Below are 16235 nucleotides of genomic sequence, written 5' to 3'. Positions count from 1 at the left end.
ATCTTGAGGGATTCAGCTGCCTGCTCTGTTTATCTTGCTACCCTTTTTTCTCATTCAAGGTCTCCAAACACCTTCTCTAAAAATGAGATAAAAGCTTGCACTGAGACCCTGGCTGTTTTGTCTAATTCCCCAGTCTGCCTGGATCTCCTCACTGGCCTAGGCTTAAATGTCTCCTCACTAGACAGGCTTAAATGTCATTGTACTTTTGTGTAGATGCTTCAAGATAGCTCATTGTCCTCCTTCTCCATGCATTTCAAACCACACTTTTATTTCCAGCGTGTCCAAGGTCTTTTTTCTCAGTAGAGATCTGTGCTCAGCAGGCTGCTCTGCTCTCGTGGCACTTCAGAGCCAGCCCTGCCCAAGCCTTTGGTGAAGGATTTGTTGCAAGTGGGCTCCTGCCACTGATGGTTGTGGTTCAGGTGCTGTCCTTGCTGGTGCCTTTTGTCATCATCTGGTACTAATTGAATTATAACTGGACAGTGTGGGGGAGTTTGGGGACAGAAGGATCAGAGCTGGCAAGGGTGGGTTATATCTACCAGTTAAACCAGTTTGTGGTGGCCAAGACTGGGACTTGCCACTTGCTCCCACCCCAAGCAGCTCAGTGTCTCCTGCTAGTGTGAAACAGCCCGGAGTCAAATGAGGACACATTGCATCTGGAGATGCTCTCTGCCTCCAGAAGATCAGCAGGATTTCAATGGCTTAAGAAAGAGGAAGGCCCTTAAAATGAGCTTTCATAGCTCACTTCATAGCTGTTTTGGCTTGGCAGAGTGATGTTTCAGGCAGAGGTGAGGTCAGATAACTGCTGGCAGAACATTGGGTGGCCAGGTCAGACTTCATCAAACAACACTGAGATCTGGAACTGAGAAAAATACTGTAATTTGAAAAAATTAATATAATTTGCTGTTTCCAGGCTCGCTGTTGAAGGAAAGTCATCAGTACTGAGAGATGGTTAGATGTGAGAGGCGGCACAAGGGTCTGCAGATGGATGGACATTGGAATCAGGCTGTGTGGGGATTAATTGCTGCGAGCCCAGAAAATAACCGTAAAGGGATAACACAGCTGCTGCTGGAAAAAGCAAAAACCTCTTGGCTTCTTGCACCACCTCATGCACAGCGTTCCCCTCCCCTCCATCTCTCCCTGTGTGCTGCCATAAGGCACGTCCTGGAGCCGTGCTTAATGGAAAAGTGATTTGTCTCATAACTGCAGCTTTACACAGTGTGCTACTGTGGGCGTTACAAATTGCTAAGCAGATTTAAAGTGTTCTTTGAGTTGCAAACTGCAGTATTTCTCCACGTAGTGATTATTATTCATCTTTTCCAAGACACCGTGGGCCTGATCCTGCAATCTGCACTCCTATTAAAGTCAGTGCTGTGGGAGTACTGCCGGCATACAGACGGCAGGAGTAAGACTCAATTAATTTAGCCACAGGGAAGAGTAGGGCAGCAAACAACCTTTTTTCCTTTCTTGTTTTCCTTTTTTCTTTCTCTTTTTTTTCCTTTTTTTTCCCTCTCCTGTGCTTGTATGTGAATTTTCTTGTTCTGTGGCTGCTTCCAGAGAAGTGTACCTGGGTGCAAGCTGCTGGCCCGTGCAACCCAGATGTGCTCATCAGCATCCCAACTCTCTGGGAACACATTCCCTTCCACTCCACCTCCTTCTTTCTGTTTTTCTCTTGAGTCAGATGACCAGTAAGTCTTTCTCAATGGAAATGTCATCCAAACTGAGCTGTGTGCATGGTGGGAAGGGGCACAAACAGATAAATAAAATGCTATGTCTGGAAAAGCTGCAGGTCTAAAAATGTGGTGTGTGTGTGTGTGTATGCCTTGAGCCCTGACCCACACCACAAACCCTGCAGAGGCTGGTCCCCACCAAGAGCAACCTCACATGGGATGGATGCTGCAGACAGAATTTATTGGTGTGTTCCCCACCCAACATCAGGATCTGTTCATGGTCAATGTGGAAAAAACCTCTGACACTCATTGATCCTCTTCTTCTGGAGAAGACAGCTCAGTGCTCTCCTGGAGGAGAAGGCAACTCTCCTTCAGTGACTGGCCTGCTGTGCTCTCCGTGCCTAGAGCTGCTGGCACCAAACTGGTGAGCTCCAGCTGCACTGCAAGGACCATAAAGCCCAGGATGGCTGTCCTGGTGGCCCAGCCCACGGGCTGTCCCACTGGCCCTTGTGTCACTGTGACCATCATCCCAGGAGGGGACCTGGCATTAGGGTCAGCTAAAGAGCATTGGGACAGCAGTGAACCTCATGGTGTAAGGTGTTCATGGAAATGTGTGTTGCTAAGCAAAGAGGATATTCTGCTTTGTATCAGCTGCAGTGTTTGCAGCTTGGGAGACTGGATGCCTAGAGACAGGTGTGACAGCTGAGCCCTGGAGCTGCAGATCCATGGTCTTGAGGCCAAGGATGGGCTGGAGTCATCCCAACAGGAGGAGGGTATTTTTGTGACTGTGATCTTGGGACACAGGGTGTCCTCAGCAAGGGCTTCTCAAGTCCTGCTGGGCTTTGGATGAGAGCTTTCACCATGCAGGGAAACCTCTTCTTCCTTGCCCCAGATCCCAGCAGCACAGGGTGATGCTGGGTGGGAGAAAACATTTCCTCCTTGCTTTGGAAGTTTTCTGGGATTTTTTTCTGGTCACACAGAAAGCCATGACAAATCTCCTGTCTCCTCCTAGGGAGGCAGTGCCAGCCAGGAACACCTTAGGGAGTGAAAAACACTCTGTCAAAAACATAGGAAAAAGCAAGTGGAGAAAGATCATGATTAGTTGCTTTTCTGCCATGTGCATGTATAATAATGAACCTTGGGAGCAAGGCCATGTTAGTCCTAATTATAGCTCTTTAAATATTTATATGGCCTAATCTGCTCACCTTGCTCATTGGTCCAGTCCAGCATATCTGTAGGGCTGCCCTTTCCAACTCAGCTCCATTCATACATTTCACTGGCCCCTGGTAGCTATTACTTTGCTTTGTCTGAGAGGGGGAAAACAGATCACACCAGAAAGGTAAACCCCAGGTAAAAAGGGTCCAGTGTTAAATAAAAGCAAGAGGTACAAATGTGTTGTTTTTCCTGCATAACAGGTTCATTACAATCTCCTCTCTCAACATCATTTATGCAGATTATTAACAAATGCAAAATCTGCAAATTTCAGGAAAATTCAGCATTGGACATACCCTGAAGAATCAACTGAGACCATGCTTGTTTTCCTGTGTGACCTCCATCAAATTGTAAGTCACACCTTCATCAGTGACAGAGTGGTACATTAACCCCCCTTTCACCTCTCAATGCTTCATTACAACAGGTCTATTTAGATTTAATAGGAATGGCTTGGAGATAGATTAGATGCTCATGGCTATGATGTGGAATTAGTTGTGTAACCAACCCCTTCTTTAGCCTTTTTCTTAAAACCCTTTTTCTTAAAATCCTTTTTCTAATACCTTTCCTGCAAAAAACCTCAGGATCTCAGGCTCATTTCCAATGAATTACTTGTCAACTAGAGGAGAGAAAATTCCAGAGTGTTTGTAAGCCTTTCTTTTCGGGGTCTCAAGATTCCGTTTCTCTTCCCAAAAGGAAATGAAATTTCATTTCCAAGTTATGTCTTCCTCCTTGACTTTTCCCCCTGCTTTTGCAGCATCTGTGAGTTTAGTTTTGGCATGTTTTGGCCAATATCCTCCAACCTTGGATCACACCCACTCCCCACTCTGTACACTGAACATCTAGGGGATAAATCCATGTAGTAAATGTCCCACAGTGAGCAGGCAGGTGAATTATGGACTGTCTATAACAGCATCACTGAAATGACCACCGATACATGCAGAAGGGCTGTGCAGCTCTCAGGATTTTGGTCATCTTGGCAATTTGAAGAACCTCTAATGTAGCATACTTCATCCTGAGCACCCTTATGAACTTCTTATGCAAGCAAAACAACACCTCTGTACCTCCTGTTGCTTCCACAAAATTTTTATTAGGGAGATGTTACACCAGAGGGACTAAATTAGTTTGCACAAAAGTGCCTGATGTTCTCATGCTGTTCACTTCCATACCAAATTTGCTGACTGGTCTAGGTTTGAAATAAATATGAAATCAAAACAGGGACCTTTCTCTGACTCTGAAGCCAAGTAGCCCAGATTACCCATATCCAGCCCATAGTACATCTGATTCTGGGTCTCAGCTGAGCCCTGTGCTTTCCCTCTGGACTTAATACAATATTCTTAGAATTATCTTTTTATTTAGTTTTTTCCCCCACTTCTAAGTGTCTGAAATAGCATTGCAGTTGAGCAGGGTGATATTTTATTTCTGTGAAAACAGGGTTATGGAAAAAGTATGGCACTGTGTGGGGTGAATAGTGCTGAAACTGGTGCAGTCTATTCCCTCCTGCCTCGTGTTTGGGAACAGTCCCCAGTGCATACTGCTCTCCATGCCATGCCAGGGCACTGGCTGGCACCAGGACAGGAAGGAAAGCAATGACTAAAGAGCATAAATGATGGCCAGCACCTGGGGCCTTTTGTTTGCTCATGCCAAAGGAGCCATAAGAAACCTCCATGAACAGGTGTTGGTTGACTTCCCAGTGAAGCCATTTGGTGTCTGGGCCTCCTGAAGGCTCATTTCAACTCATTCCAGTTGGCTGGAAACTTTCCAGCAAAGTTCCATGCAAACAGCTTCTTTCTGCAGGACTTGCAGGTCTTGTATAGCATGAGTTAGGTTCAGCCAAGGCTCTGGGGTGCTTTCTTCTGGATCCCTAACAGCCCTGGGCTGGGGGTGCTGCAAACTGGGCAATCAGAAAGATGTATTTGGAAAGCCTTTTCCTGGGCTAAGAAACCTTGAGGTTAAGGGTCTGGCCCCAGTTTCCTGAAACTCAGAGGGAGGGGGAAGGAAGAAAACTGTTCCTTTTGGTGAACCAGAATTCTTCAGCCAGCTCTGGTACCAACATTGCCATCTATGCCATGTTTCCAAGCATGTTAGCCAAGTGATTGCTCCTTATCAGACTGACCTCCTTGGTACCATGTGGGCACAGCACAGCTCCAGTGACACCTTGCCTAGGTGCCAGCTGTCTGGTGCTGTCACTTCCCAGGGCTTGAGGGCAGCATGTTGGTTTAGCAGCACTGCACAGCCACCCTGAGCACCCTGCAGGGGCCTGAGGAGGCTACATGCTCAGTCTCCATCTGGGGAGGAGCACAAGGAGAGCCACAGGGAAGGGGTGGCTCTCCTGAGCCTGTGCAGTGCTGCAGGAAGGCAAGACCTCTCTGCCAGGCAGGCAGGCAGTGGTCCCACTCTTTATTCAGCTTATGAGGGGCTGGGCTGTATTTCTACAGGTATCTTCCCTGACATTATCAGTGTGCTGAACAAATTAAGGACAGTGCTGGGACAGACTTTTCCCAGACCACCCTGTTGCCAGTGAGGAACAAGACAAAATTTACCTCCAGCATCTTATTTTTTTTTCACCTCAGAAGTGCCCCAGGATCTGCCAAGGTGGACATTAGCAGAGGAAGCCAGTGATGGGCAGAGACCATTCCTACCAGACTTGAGCAATGCACTCAAATGCCTTGAGAAGAGCTTCATCACACGTGGTGCAGAGACAGCCTCCAGTAGCAGATAAGCATAAATACATGTAAACTATATAATATGTGTTCAAATACTAGGATAATATATAAAGGTATATAGATACACCTTTATATATTATAATATAATAATATAATAATATTATATAATATTATATATATATAATCTCCAAGTATTGACTCTTATTTCATTCATTTCACATTCAACCCTCTTTCCTCATACAAATGGAATCCCAAAATCATTACGTTTGGAAAAGACCTGTAAGATCGAGTCCCTCCATTAACCCATCACCACTGTGTTCACTAAGCCGTGTCTCCAAGTACCAGATCCCATGGTTTTTGAACACTTCCAAGGATGGTGACTCCACCACTTTCCAGTGCTTGACCACCCTTTCAGTGAGAAATGTTTCCTAATATCCAATCTAAATCTCTTCCTGGTGCAACTTAAGGCCATTTTCTCTTGTCCTTTCACTTGCTAACTGAGAGAAGATGCCAAATGCATTGCACAACTCAAAATGAAGTCAGCCAAGACTTGCAGGTTTTCTGCCTCCTACCACCACCCTGCAGCTGTTATCCCGGCTTGCTGCCCTCACATCCCATTCCCACGTGGCCAGCAGTTTGCTCAGCTCAGCACACCTGCAGCAGCTCACACAATGCAGGGTTCAGGGACCAGCAACACATTGTGATTGAACAGTTAAGCCCTTTGTGAACCCAGTATGTGTATAACAGTAACACATCCCAGGCAGAAAAACTCTCTGGGAAAGGCTCTCCAACTCATTATTTCACTCAGCAGATTAAGATGAGCTGTCAGCACTGAGCTCCTGCAACAGAGCTCCCAAGGCTGACCAAGGCAGATTTTAGGATGCTGTGAAGTGCTTAGGAAACTCAGTTAATTTGCAGTGCACTTGTGCTGCTCTCTAGGTCCTGTGTAGGGGAAACCAAAGCCCAGAGAGCACAGCACACCCCAGCAAGGCAAAGGTGCTCCTCTGTGAGAGAGCTGGCTTCCCTTTCCACACCTGCAGGCACAAGGAGGGCTAAGCTGGCTCCTGGTGTGGCCCTGCAGTGATCATTGCATCTTCAGACAAGACCTGTTTGGGTCTTGGGAGTTTGGGACAAGTTGATGTACCAGGTACCCAGTGCTGCCCCATGCCCTGTCACATCTGTGCTGGAGGTGTGGGCAGCACTGAGCCTTTGCCACAGCTGTCTGTCCTTGAGGAAGCAGAGGGAGCATTGCCTCCTCCTGAAGGGAACTGAGGAGTGGGAAGAAAGGAGGTGAACTGCATTCCTGAAACGTGGGAAAAGAAATGTTTTCTCATGGTTGCCATGGAAACTGGGAATGGACAATAAGCACTTAGATGTTTTATCATGTCCCTTAGCACTTGTAGCATGCAACCTGTGTGAAAAGAATCATTATCCTGTACAGGGAGGCTGACAGGTACGTGAATGGGAAAAATAAGCTGGAGAATCTGTGCCAGGGCATCCCAGCAGAATGCATCCCATCAGAGGGGCTACAGAGACAGCAGGGAGATGGCACTTCCTGAGGTGCTGCCAAAGAATGGGAATGAGGTACCCTGGAAGGATGGGCAGTGCACACAAACACCTGGGAAGACAGGATTTGGCTTGGAGAATCCCATGGAACTCCAGGGCATGTGCCACCCTTGGGCTCTCATTACTGCCAGCCCCACTTTGGCACCTTTCTGTGATCCTGTATGTCCTTAGTCCAGCCAGGCATCTCACTCACAGCTGTTCTGTTTGTGTGCTTCCTCACTGCACTCTTTGAGGTTTTGTTCAACACATCATGTATTACTTTCATCACTCAAAATGATTTTGGTGCATTTGACTGGAAAAGGTCACGTAGATCCAGTTCAACCCCTAAGTGACAGATCATGCCCACACACTATCAATACTCCAAAGAGCAAGACATTTCCCTGGTTACAGTGCATTCATAGGCCAAAAATCACTCTCTGTCCTCAGCACACCAAACATCCACTATCTTGTGGTCATGATTATTTTGGTCATTTTGCTTTCCCCATCTGCCTAAAACATTAAATTTCTTCCTCCTGCTCCCACTCACATTCCTCCTCCAATATTTCCTTCAGGAAATCTTCTTATGGATGTGCAAAAAAACTGCAGGCACTTATCACATGAAGCACATCATGATGAGAAACACCCACCCTTCCCATGAAGTACCACCTCCCTCCTATCCATCTTCCTGAAGTACATGCCAGTGATCATCTGCAACCACTCTGCACAAAGCTAAATAATTCTTCCTTCATGCTGAAACCACCAACAAAGAGCCTCCCTGGCCAGGGAAACAGAGCATACACTGAACCCAGATGCCCATAACAAGAAGAGTTATAAGGTTCATATCTCTAGAAGCAAATAGTCCCTCTCCATTCCAGCACCCAGACCTCTTGTTGCAACAACACAGCATCACAGACTTTTCCACTTCCCATTGCTCTCAGAGAATATTTCATAGTGATCAGTCAGCCTCTGAAAATCCATAGAAAATACTTGGTCCTGCTGGAAAAGACCAGGTATGTGTGTCTGTCATTTACAACCCTTAAAGCCAGCTCCAACTCTTGCACATTTCCAGGCTTTTGACATGACAGAGCAGAAATCTCCCCATTTCAAATCCCTGTGACATTTGTGTAGCTGATCTCCCAAGGCTGGCTGGTGAGCTCCTGATCAGCAGTGAGATGCCAGGGGTGATGGTGGTGTGGCTGCCCACCTGGATGGGCACATTCCCACTCCTCTCCTGTAGCTCTGGGCTCTGCTCACAGATCTAACTGGTCTTGGTCATCCAAAAGCTTTGCCACTGGCAGTGACCATCCAGTTCTGAACCACTATCTGTTCTCACCAGTTGTTGCTGCCTAGGTGAGCCCCAAAACAAAAATTTCATCAAGCAAAACAGCTTCGTGTAACTTCTCCACAAAATTTTATCTCATCTTCCTCTGGTATCATTTCCTGCAGTGTATCACCTCAGTATCCAGTGTCTTTGGAAACCTCAGATGTAAATTCTGCCTGCCCAAATACAAATGCATGTGCATAATTCTGTCCATATTAATGAATCTCATAATCATAGCACTTAGCAGCATGTCCTCCATCTGCCAAAGAGTAATTTGAAAATGGTGCCAGGAACATTAATGGGTGTCAGGAAAGGATGTGAATCACGGGAGTTCGGCGGTTTAATACGCTTACGCCTCCAGAGCAGTATTCCTGTAGTTTTGGAAAGGCATCCCACAAATTACTGCCAGTAAATTTGTGGAGTACAGAATAGAGGAAGGGACCACTGAACCTCAGGATATCTCCCAAGTACTGAGAAAACAGCATATGCACAAGGGTTGTCAAGAGAAGCACATTAGACTGTGATAAATAAGCAGAGTGCACCAGGGAGTTTGACATAGAGTGTACATATTTATGTACTGAAAAATACCATCCCTGTATAGACATGGCCAAAGATCTAAAGCAGTTAATGTCTTTTCTATAGATGGCCCAAAGACATCATTAAAATCTAGATATATATGTGGGTACCAGAGGGGGAGAAAACTGCAAGCTGTCTTCCCGATTAGTAGCTGGGATTAAATCCAGAAGAGTTGATTTTCCCCATGGAGCTATGTGACTATATTGTGACAAGAATATTATTTGAATCTACTTTTTCGTGGTGGGGAGAAACCTAGTTCAACTGAATTTCTGTGATAGTAAGGTCTCTCTTTGGCCATGCTAAAATACATTCCTGTGCACAGCAAATACGACTTGAATTAAAGGTCTGTAGAGAATTAATATTCTAGATAAAGGCTTGAGTTTTGCCTGACACAGCACCAGGATGAATGGGCTGTTGTTAGGTTGAATTCTTTTCTTGTTACCAAGCAGGTCTCCCAGTAGCACTTGCAAAGATAAGGAGATCAGATCTCCAAATTCAGTGTGAAAGCTGATCACTGAATCATGATGGAAATTTTTCTCTTGCTTTCAAGGTATCAGGTAGTGGCTGCTATGACAGGCTACTGTGTCAGTTTGGAGACACATAAAATACCCTATTTTCTTCACCCTTAATACCAGGATTGTTGCCTCCCCATTAATATGCCCTTTTTATCTTTTCTCTTTCATTTGATATGTAATGCTACACTTTGCTGTGCTTGGTGCTTTGCTGTGTAACCTACATCCCAAGGAGAGCACAAGTGACTGTGGGTCACATTTGTTTGGTGGCAGGCCTGGCTGCAGATCATCATTCAAGCTGTCCACACAGGACAGATATGTAGCTGGTTGGCATATAACCATCTCTGCCTTGTAAATCTGAGGTCTCCTTTATCACATTGCTTCACAGCAGAGATAAGTGTGTCCTGCAAACACATTTCTGTGCATCTGAATCTTTTTATGGATTTGCTTTGACTGCTTTCCTTCCTTTTTTTTGTGTTTGCTTTCCACAGTTATCCTAGGGAACACATTTTCTGGAAGGAATACTCACCAAGTGTGAATTTAGCATGAAAACACATTTCAGACTCATAATAACAGCCACTTACATCACAAAATAATTCCAGAAAGTTACACTCACCCACTTGGGAACAGAAACACATCACATCATCAGAATACCAACATCTTCCAAAGAACTGGACACAAATGAGACACGAAGCACAGATTATTCCAATAAATTATTTAGCAAATAAGTCTGAGCAATAGGTCCATACATAAATATTGTGATCTCTTCTCAGATAATCTACAAAGATAAATGATTTAGCTATGTATCAGATGAATTATTCAGCCAAATACTTGGAAAATAACTGAGATGCAAACATTTGTTCTTAAAGAAGTCCTTTTAATCAACTAATCTTGTCAGCTTCTGGCATAGGAAAAATGGAAAGAGAATGAAGCAGAACAGTTTCTTCTTGAGGAGCATTGATTATATGTCAGCAACATCCTTGTTTTAAATCTGGAGAAGAAGTCTTTGAATGCTAGTAGCATTCTTAAACCTTTCTTTGAGTTTATAAAATCATACATAGCATCAAGATACTACATCTCAAAAGTTTTGCAGAGATGCTCAAGGTCACAGTCAACATGTTTCTCAGGGAGATTCAAGAAATTACCAAAAAGGCATCTCATGTAGCTCCATTTCTTTTCTCTGTTGGATCACAAAATGTATTCCCCTCTTCTTACACCTTTCCTGAGTTACATCACAGCACCCCATTAAGGAAAATATGAATACATCTAATGTCTCTGTCTTTTGAAACCACATTGAAATGCTTCTCCAAGAGAAGCAGCCTGCATCCCCCTTGAGCAATGAAGTCTGCCATCTGGTAGGTTTGTTCTTTATAGTCATTTAGAGGATATTAAATCTTCTTTTGTATGCAGAGAATTAGGTGGTGGAGGGACTTGGCAATCTATTGAAGAAAAAAAAAGATGGAGAAAAAACAGTTCATAAAGGCATTGTGTCCAGAGAAGAATATTAGAGAGGCATTAAGTAGAAAGACAAAAGGCAAGCTAGCATCAGCTCCTTTGAAAGCTGTAAATCATTCCAACTCCTTGGGTGGTTGGTTAAGTTCATTGTTACTTGGGTAATTATTATCCTTTGTTAGAACCTAAGCTTCTAAACATATTTTGAAACAAAATCATCCAAAATGAGCTGCCAGAAAGATCTAATGGTGTGAAGGGGAGTCATGGAAAAAATATGTTCAGAGCCTTTAAGGAAACCTGCAACTTTTCATTTATGTAGCTACATAGCTTATCTTTAGAAATTAGGGCTGTTCCAAGCCATTGTCTTTGGTCAATGAGTTAAGTGTTGAAGGTAGCAGGTTCCTTGAAGGAGAGAGTCTCCAGACAAGATTTTTGGTACATCCTGGAGACTTTCACTGACCCTCTGACCTGGAGACCAATGGAGCAGGCCAATGCTTCCAAATCTGTTGTTTCAGCAGATGCCAGGAGCGGTGGCCTGGGTGGAGGGTCCCCTCTGTGAAGTGCAGGCTGTTGGCAGACTCTTCCAGCTGGAAGGATCAGGTAAATCCCAACAGAGTGCAGAGCCAGCAAATCTATGGGCACACTAGAAATTCAGGAGATTTGTGCAGAGTCTGATTATCTAAAGCAAATGCATTGTAGTCATTGATAGCATGATTGATTGATTGATTGACTGACTGATTGCAAAGACACCACAGCTTCCAAAAGAGGGATCCCAACTCTAGAAGGTTTAAGCAGCGCCATAAACTTCAGTTAGATTCAGGTAATTTTATTTTAATGCTGATAGTTGTTGAGGCTTTAAACGTTTGGTTTGTGTGTGAGGATACAAGTAAAAGTTGAGAACAGTGAGCTAGACAGTGTCACCACAAAGTGCAGAATAGCTCTGAAATTGAAACCCACTGTAGCACCTGCACTGGGGGAAGTGCCCAGTGCCACACAGAGCAGCCCTGAGCTAAGTTTTCTTAGTAGCAGCAGTCAGGAGTGGCATTTTGTGCCATCCTGTAGTCTCACATTGCAAACTCATCCAGACTTTCAGGACACAGCTGGCTCAGCCTCCTACCTGGGACCATACAGTCTCCTCAGGGCTCATGTAGGTCAGAAACTCTCAAAAATGGGAATTCAACTGTTCTTGAGCCATGGCAAAAATACAGAAAGCCCTCACAAAAATACTGTACAGTCCCAAGAAGTGCTGACCAAGCACAGGGCAGCACCTACACCACAAAATTGATCCATGTAAGCCAGCTGGAAGAACCAGATGTAAATTGGAGGAGCCCTCTGGCTCCCATTGCTACCTGTAGGAAAAAACAACCCTGTAATGAGCAGCAGCAGCAGATTTCCAAACCCCTCCACTACTTCTCCAGATTCACAGTCAGTTTCCTACCAGACTCATGTGTCAGCAGGTCATAAAAAGTTTCAAGTCTCCTTTTCTTTTTCTGGCATTCTGGAAGAAGTTGTACTAACAATGAGCCACTGCTTGACAGCTCTGAATCCCAAGCTGTTGGGATACAGTGTGACTTCCAACATATTGCTTCCAGCCCCCACCACCCACGGGGAATGGCCTGGCAAGGGGAGAAGCACAGCCTGCTAGGAGGAGCCTTCCACAAAGAGATCCCTCATTCCCTGCACTCATCACAAAGGCAGCACCCACATCAGGCCATGCCAGGCAGCCAGTTCAGCTTCTGGCAGGTCAAGAGATCAGAGGAGTGGTGGTAACTTCACACATTTTCTGTGCTGCATGGCCCAAGACAAAGGCTGCAGGACAAAGGATACCACAGCCAGAAATGATGGAGGGTTTTTTTCACCTGGAACTGCAGCTACAAATCCCTGCAGGAAGGTTGACCCTAGGGGGCTGGAGGAGAAAGAAAAAAATTAAACGCCACCAACTGCTGTCATTGGATCTGGCTTTGCTCCAAGGTCTGTTGGAGCTGAGATTGATTAGGATATTTAGTATCCTGGAAACAGTCAGTACCTTCAGCTGATTATAAAGCCATTTAATTGTCTTGCCACCACCATGGCAACCATACCCCTAACTACAGCCTCCAGGTGAGGAGATGGGCTGTTGGACGACAGTCTGGTGCCTGTAGACCCCATCTGATGATGATGCAGTGATTCAGACAAGATAAAACCTTGCTCCAACACCAGAAGGGACCAAATTCAGAGAAGGAAATTAGGCCAGTGCTGTAATACATAGTAGCTCATTATGATAGCCAACATTTAGCATAAAAATTTAAATGGACATTTGTATTATAGTGGGAGGCCTCTTGTTACAGCAATCTTTGCAGATCTTATCCCACCAGCAACCCCTGCAGTGTAGCACACCCACGTTGGGGCAGGCAGGGCCACATTCCCTGCACAGCAGCAAGGAATGAAGATGGGTGGCCTCAGAAGCATATCAGGGAATGAAGCTTGAGGAGGGGGAAAGCATATAAGGGAGGATGGGAAAAGCATGTAAGCAGGAGCTCTGCAGCCAAGGAACAGCAGGTGTTTTAATAAAAAGTAACTCTTCTTCTTCCAGTAAGTTTTTTGCTGTTTAATATCAGAATGCTCTATGTGATCCTTTATTATTTCTCCAGCCTGAAGCCTGAATAGCCCTGGCACCTGAAGCCTCTTTGATTCCCATGCTCGGTGCAGGTTAACACACCTCAGCTCCTCTGCTTCAAAGAGAGCCCCAGCATGACCAGGTTCCCTGACTCAAACACCCTTGTACCAGGTGAGAATTGATCCCTGTAGCTGCTGCCTAATTTGTGTGAGAGCTGAGCCTGTCATTGGCCAGCTGGTTTATGCCTGTTTGGATTGAAGAGCTGTGCTGCTGGGTTTTCCTTCATGATATGGAGCCATGCAACCTTATGCATTATGAGGTGTTTCACAAAAACAGCTTTTAAAATAATCAAATATCTGCAAATGAATTGGAAACTCTTCTTTCCCCTTGTCTCCGCAAGGACTTCACTCAGTCAAATGCATCCAGAAAATTGAAGGACTGAGAATTTGCAATCAGGACTGGAGTGATTAATTGTCTCAGAGCACTCACGTGCTGACAAGCACAGTGAGCAATACGATGTGACATCTCTCAGTTCACAACGAGAGGTGTGTCCAGCAAGGACAGCCATCCACAAAGGGGGGAGAGGTGGGAGAAGAAAGGTCAAATTTCCAACATTAAATTCACAAGGTTAATAATGCCTTAGCATCATGCATATTCATCTGACTCCTTCACTTCAGCTGAGCCAGCTGTCCCTGCTTCTGACATTTCCCTACAATAGAGGCAAAAGAAATTGGTTCCTTTTAATATATGGCAGAAATGTTTATGGTAAGAGATGCACATTGTGTAGATGCTGTGTAGATGGGCAGTTGCCTCTGCTCAGCTGATGCACTGACTTATTAAAGCATGTGGAAACAGCAGGACACAAGCCATGAAGAAGCAAGGTGAGAGCTGCATAGGAAAATGGACACACCTGTGTGCAAGTGCTGCTGCAGACACCCAGCTCTGGAAATTGCATCTCCAGCCTGTGTGTCTTTGGCCATAAAGACAGTCAGATTTTGGCTAAGGCTCACAGCAAGGGCACCTCTTATGCAGCAGTGCTAGCACACAGGGGCTTGCACAGATCCTTTCCCAAGATCCCAGAGGTGGGCACATGCATGGGTGCCATCCTTGGCCTCAGCACAGGCACTTCTCACCAAGCATCTTGGCCATGGGATTTCATCTGGATTTAGTGTGCAGGATGAGTATCCTTCCCACACCAGTCTTATCTGGATCTGAAAATGCAACCCCCTTCTCTTGGAGCCAATAATTATTTCCATGAGATTCATTTAACAAAGGCACCTATCCAATACTTGTGGTCTCCTGGCATAACTAATCATGAAATTAAATTCAGTCTGTGTAGTTCCAATCAGTTACACAGGAATAACACTGGTTGACTGGCACTTACCCTGTTCATCATCAAGAGAGCCTTTGCCATACAGCCTGTTTTAGAAATTGCAGTGGGCTTCAGAAACTACCAATATGAGACTTCCAGGAGCCCACACAAGAGGATATTCCACCCATATCCTCTGATTTCCCAGCTGGGGTCTGATCAATTTGCCCATGGAGCAAAGAGAATTTCCCACTTGAGACCTCAAGGGTTGGAAATAAAACTGCATAGTTGTCTTGGAGAGCACCAGGCAGATGTTAGTTGCTTCTGAATGTTTACTCTAGATGCCACAGGCACATCTTGAGCCCTTCAACACTCACTGTGGGAGCCAACAGAAGGCAGAATGTCGCACAGTGCCCACCCCAGAGGTTGGGTGCAGCCCCTGAGGCTTATCTGCCACTCAAGCCTAAACAGATCCTGTGGTGGAGACAGAAACTTGCTCTTCTTTGGGGCCACAAAACCAAAATAAATTGTTTCCACAAAGCTCAAAATAGCTTTAAACCATTGTTTTCCTTGACAGCAGTCACTGCCTGTGTCTGCTCTCCACCTTGCCTTTGCAGCTCATGGTGAAGCAGCTTGGGAAAATGCACAGGCAGGAACTTGCTCATGGAGAGTAGAAGTGAAAGCAGGGGAAAAGTCCCCTGGAGGAATTGCACTCTCCCCACTGACCTCCCTGCAAGGTTCTGGTGCCCTTAGTTACAGGTGGCAGTGGCAGTAGCAGCAGCTTCTCTGGAGAGCAGTGGAACAGCTTGTCCAGCCCCAGGTCTGGATCCTGCCCTGTCCCACCCTGCACAAGGGGCATTCCTGATGGGATACCTCCCTGAGAGGGTACACATGCACCCTACTATCTCCCTGGGGTGCTGGTGCCAAGGACACCTCCTACTTAAAGATTTCCTGCAACCCCAGTGTTACTGGGGAGTTGCTTTTAGTCTTTAGTCTCTTGGATAAATCTCCCCTTGCAGCTGTTCTGTCCTCAGGCAGGAATAACTCAGGAGTCTAGGAATAAAACTGTCAAAAACAATTGTCCAGCCCACTGCCATGTGGGGCTCATTCTCAGACACTGAGCTATACAGTGAAGTGTATGTACATTGAATATATAAGATTAAACCAATAGCTATGTTTTACATACACTTGCAAAAAGTGTGTGCAAAAAGCTCAAAGTGCATAAAAGCTCACTGTTCAAGAGCAGCTTCCAAAGAGAGCCTACAAACTGGCTCTTGGGTGGCTGTTGGGTTGGAATCCATACCCATAACCCCAGCACTGGAAAAATTCCAGTAGATACACTCTAGGGTACATATATCTATATATACATTCTTTGGAAGGAG

Source organism: Zonotrichia albicollis, chromosome 6 (genome assembly GCF_047830755.1).
Source record: "Zonotrichia albicollis isolate bZonAlb1 chromosome 6, bZonAlb1.hap1, whole genome shotgun sequence".
Lineage (NCBI taxonomy): Eukaryota > Metazoa > Chordata > Aves > Passeriformes > Passerellidae > Zonotrichia > Zonotrichia albicollis.
Note: the sequence above shows the minus strand (reverse complement) of the source record.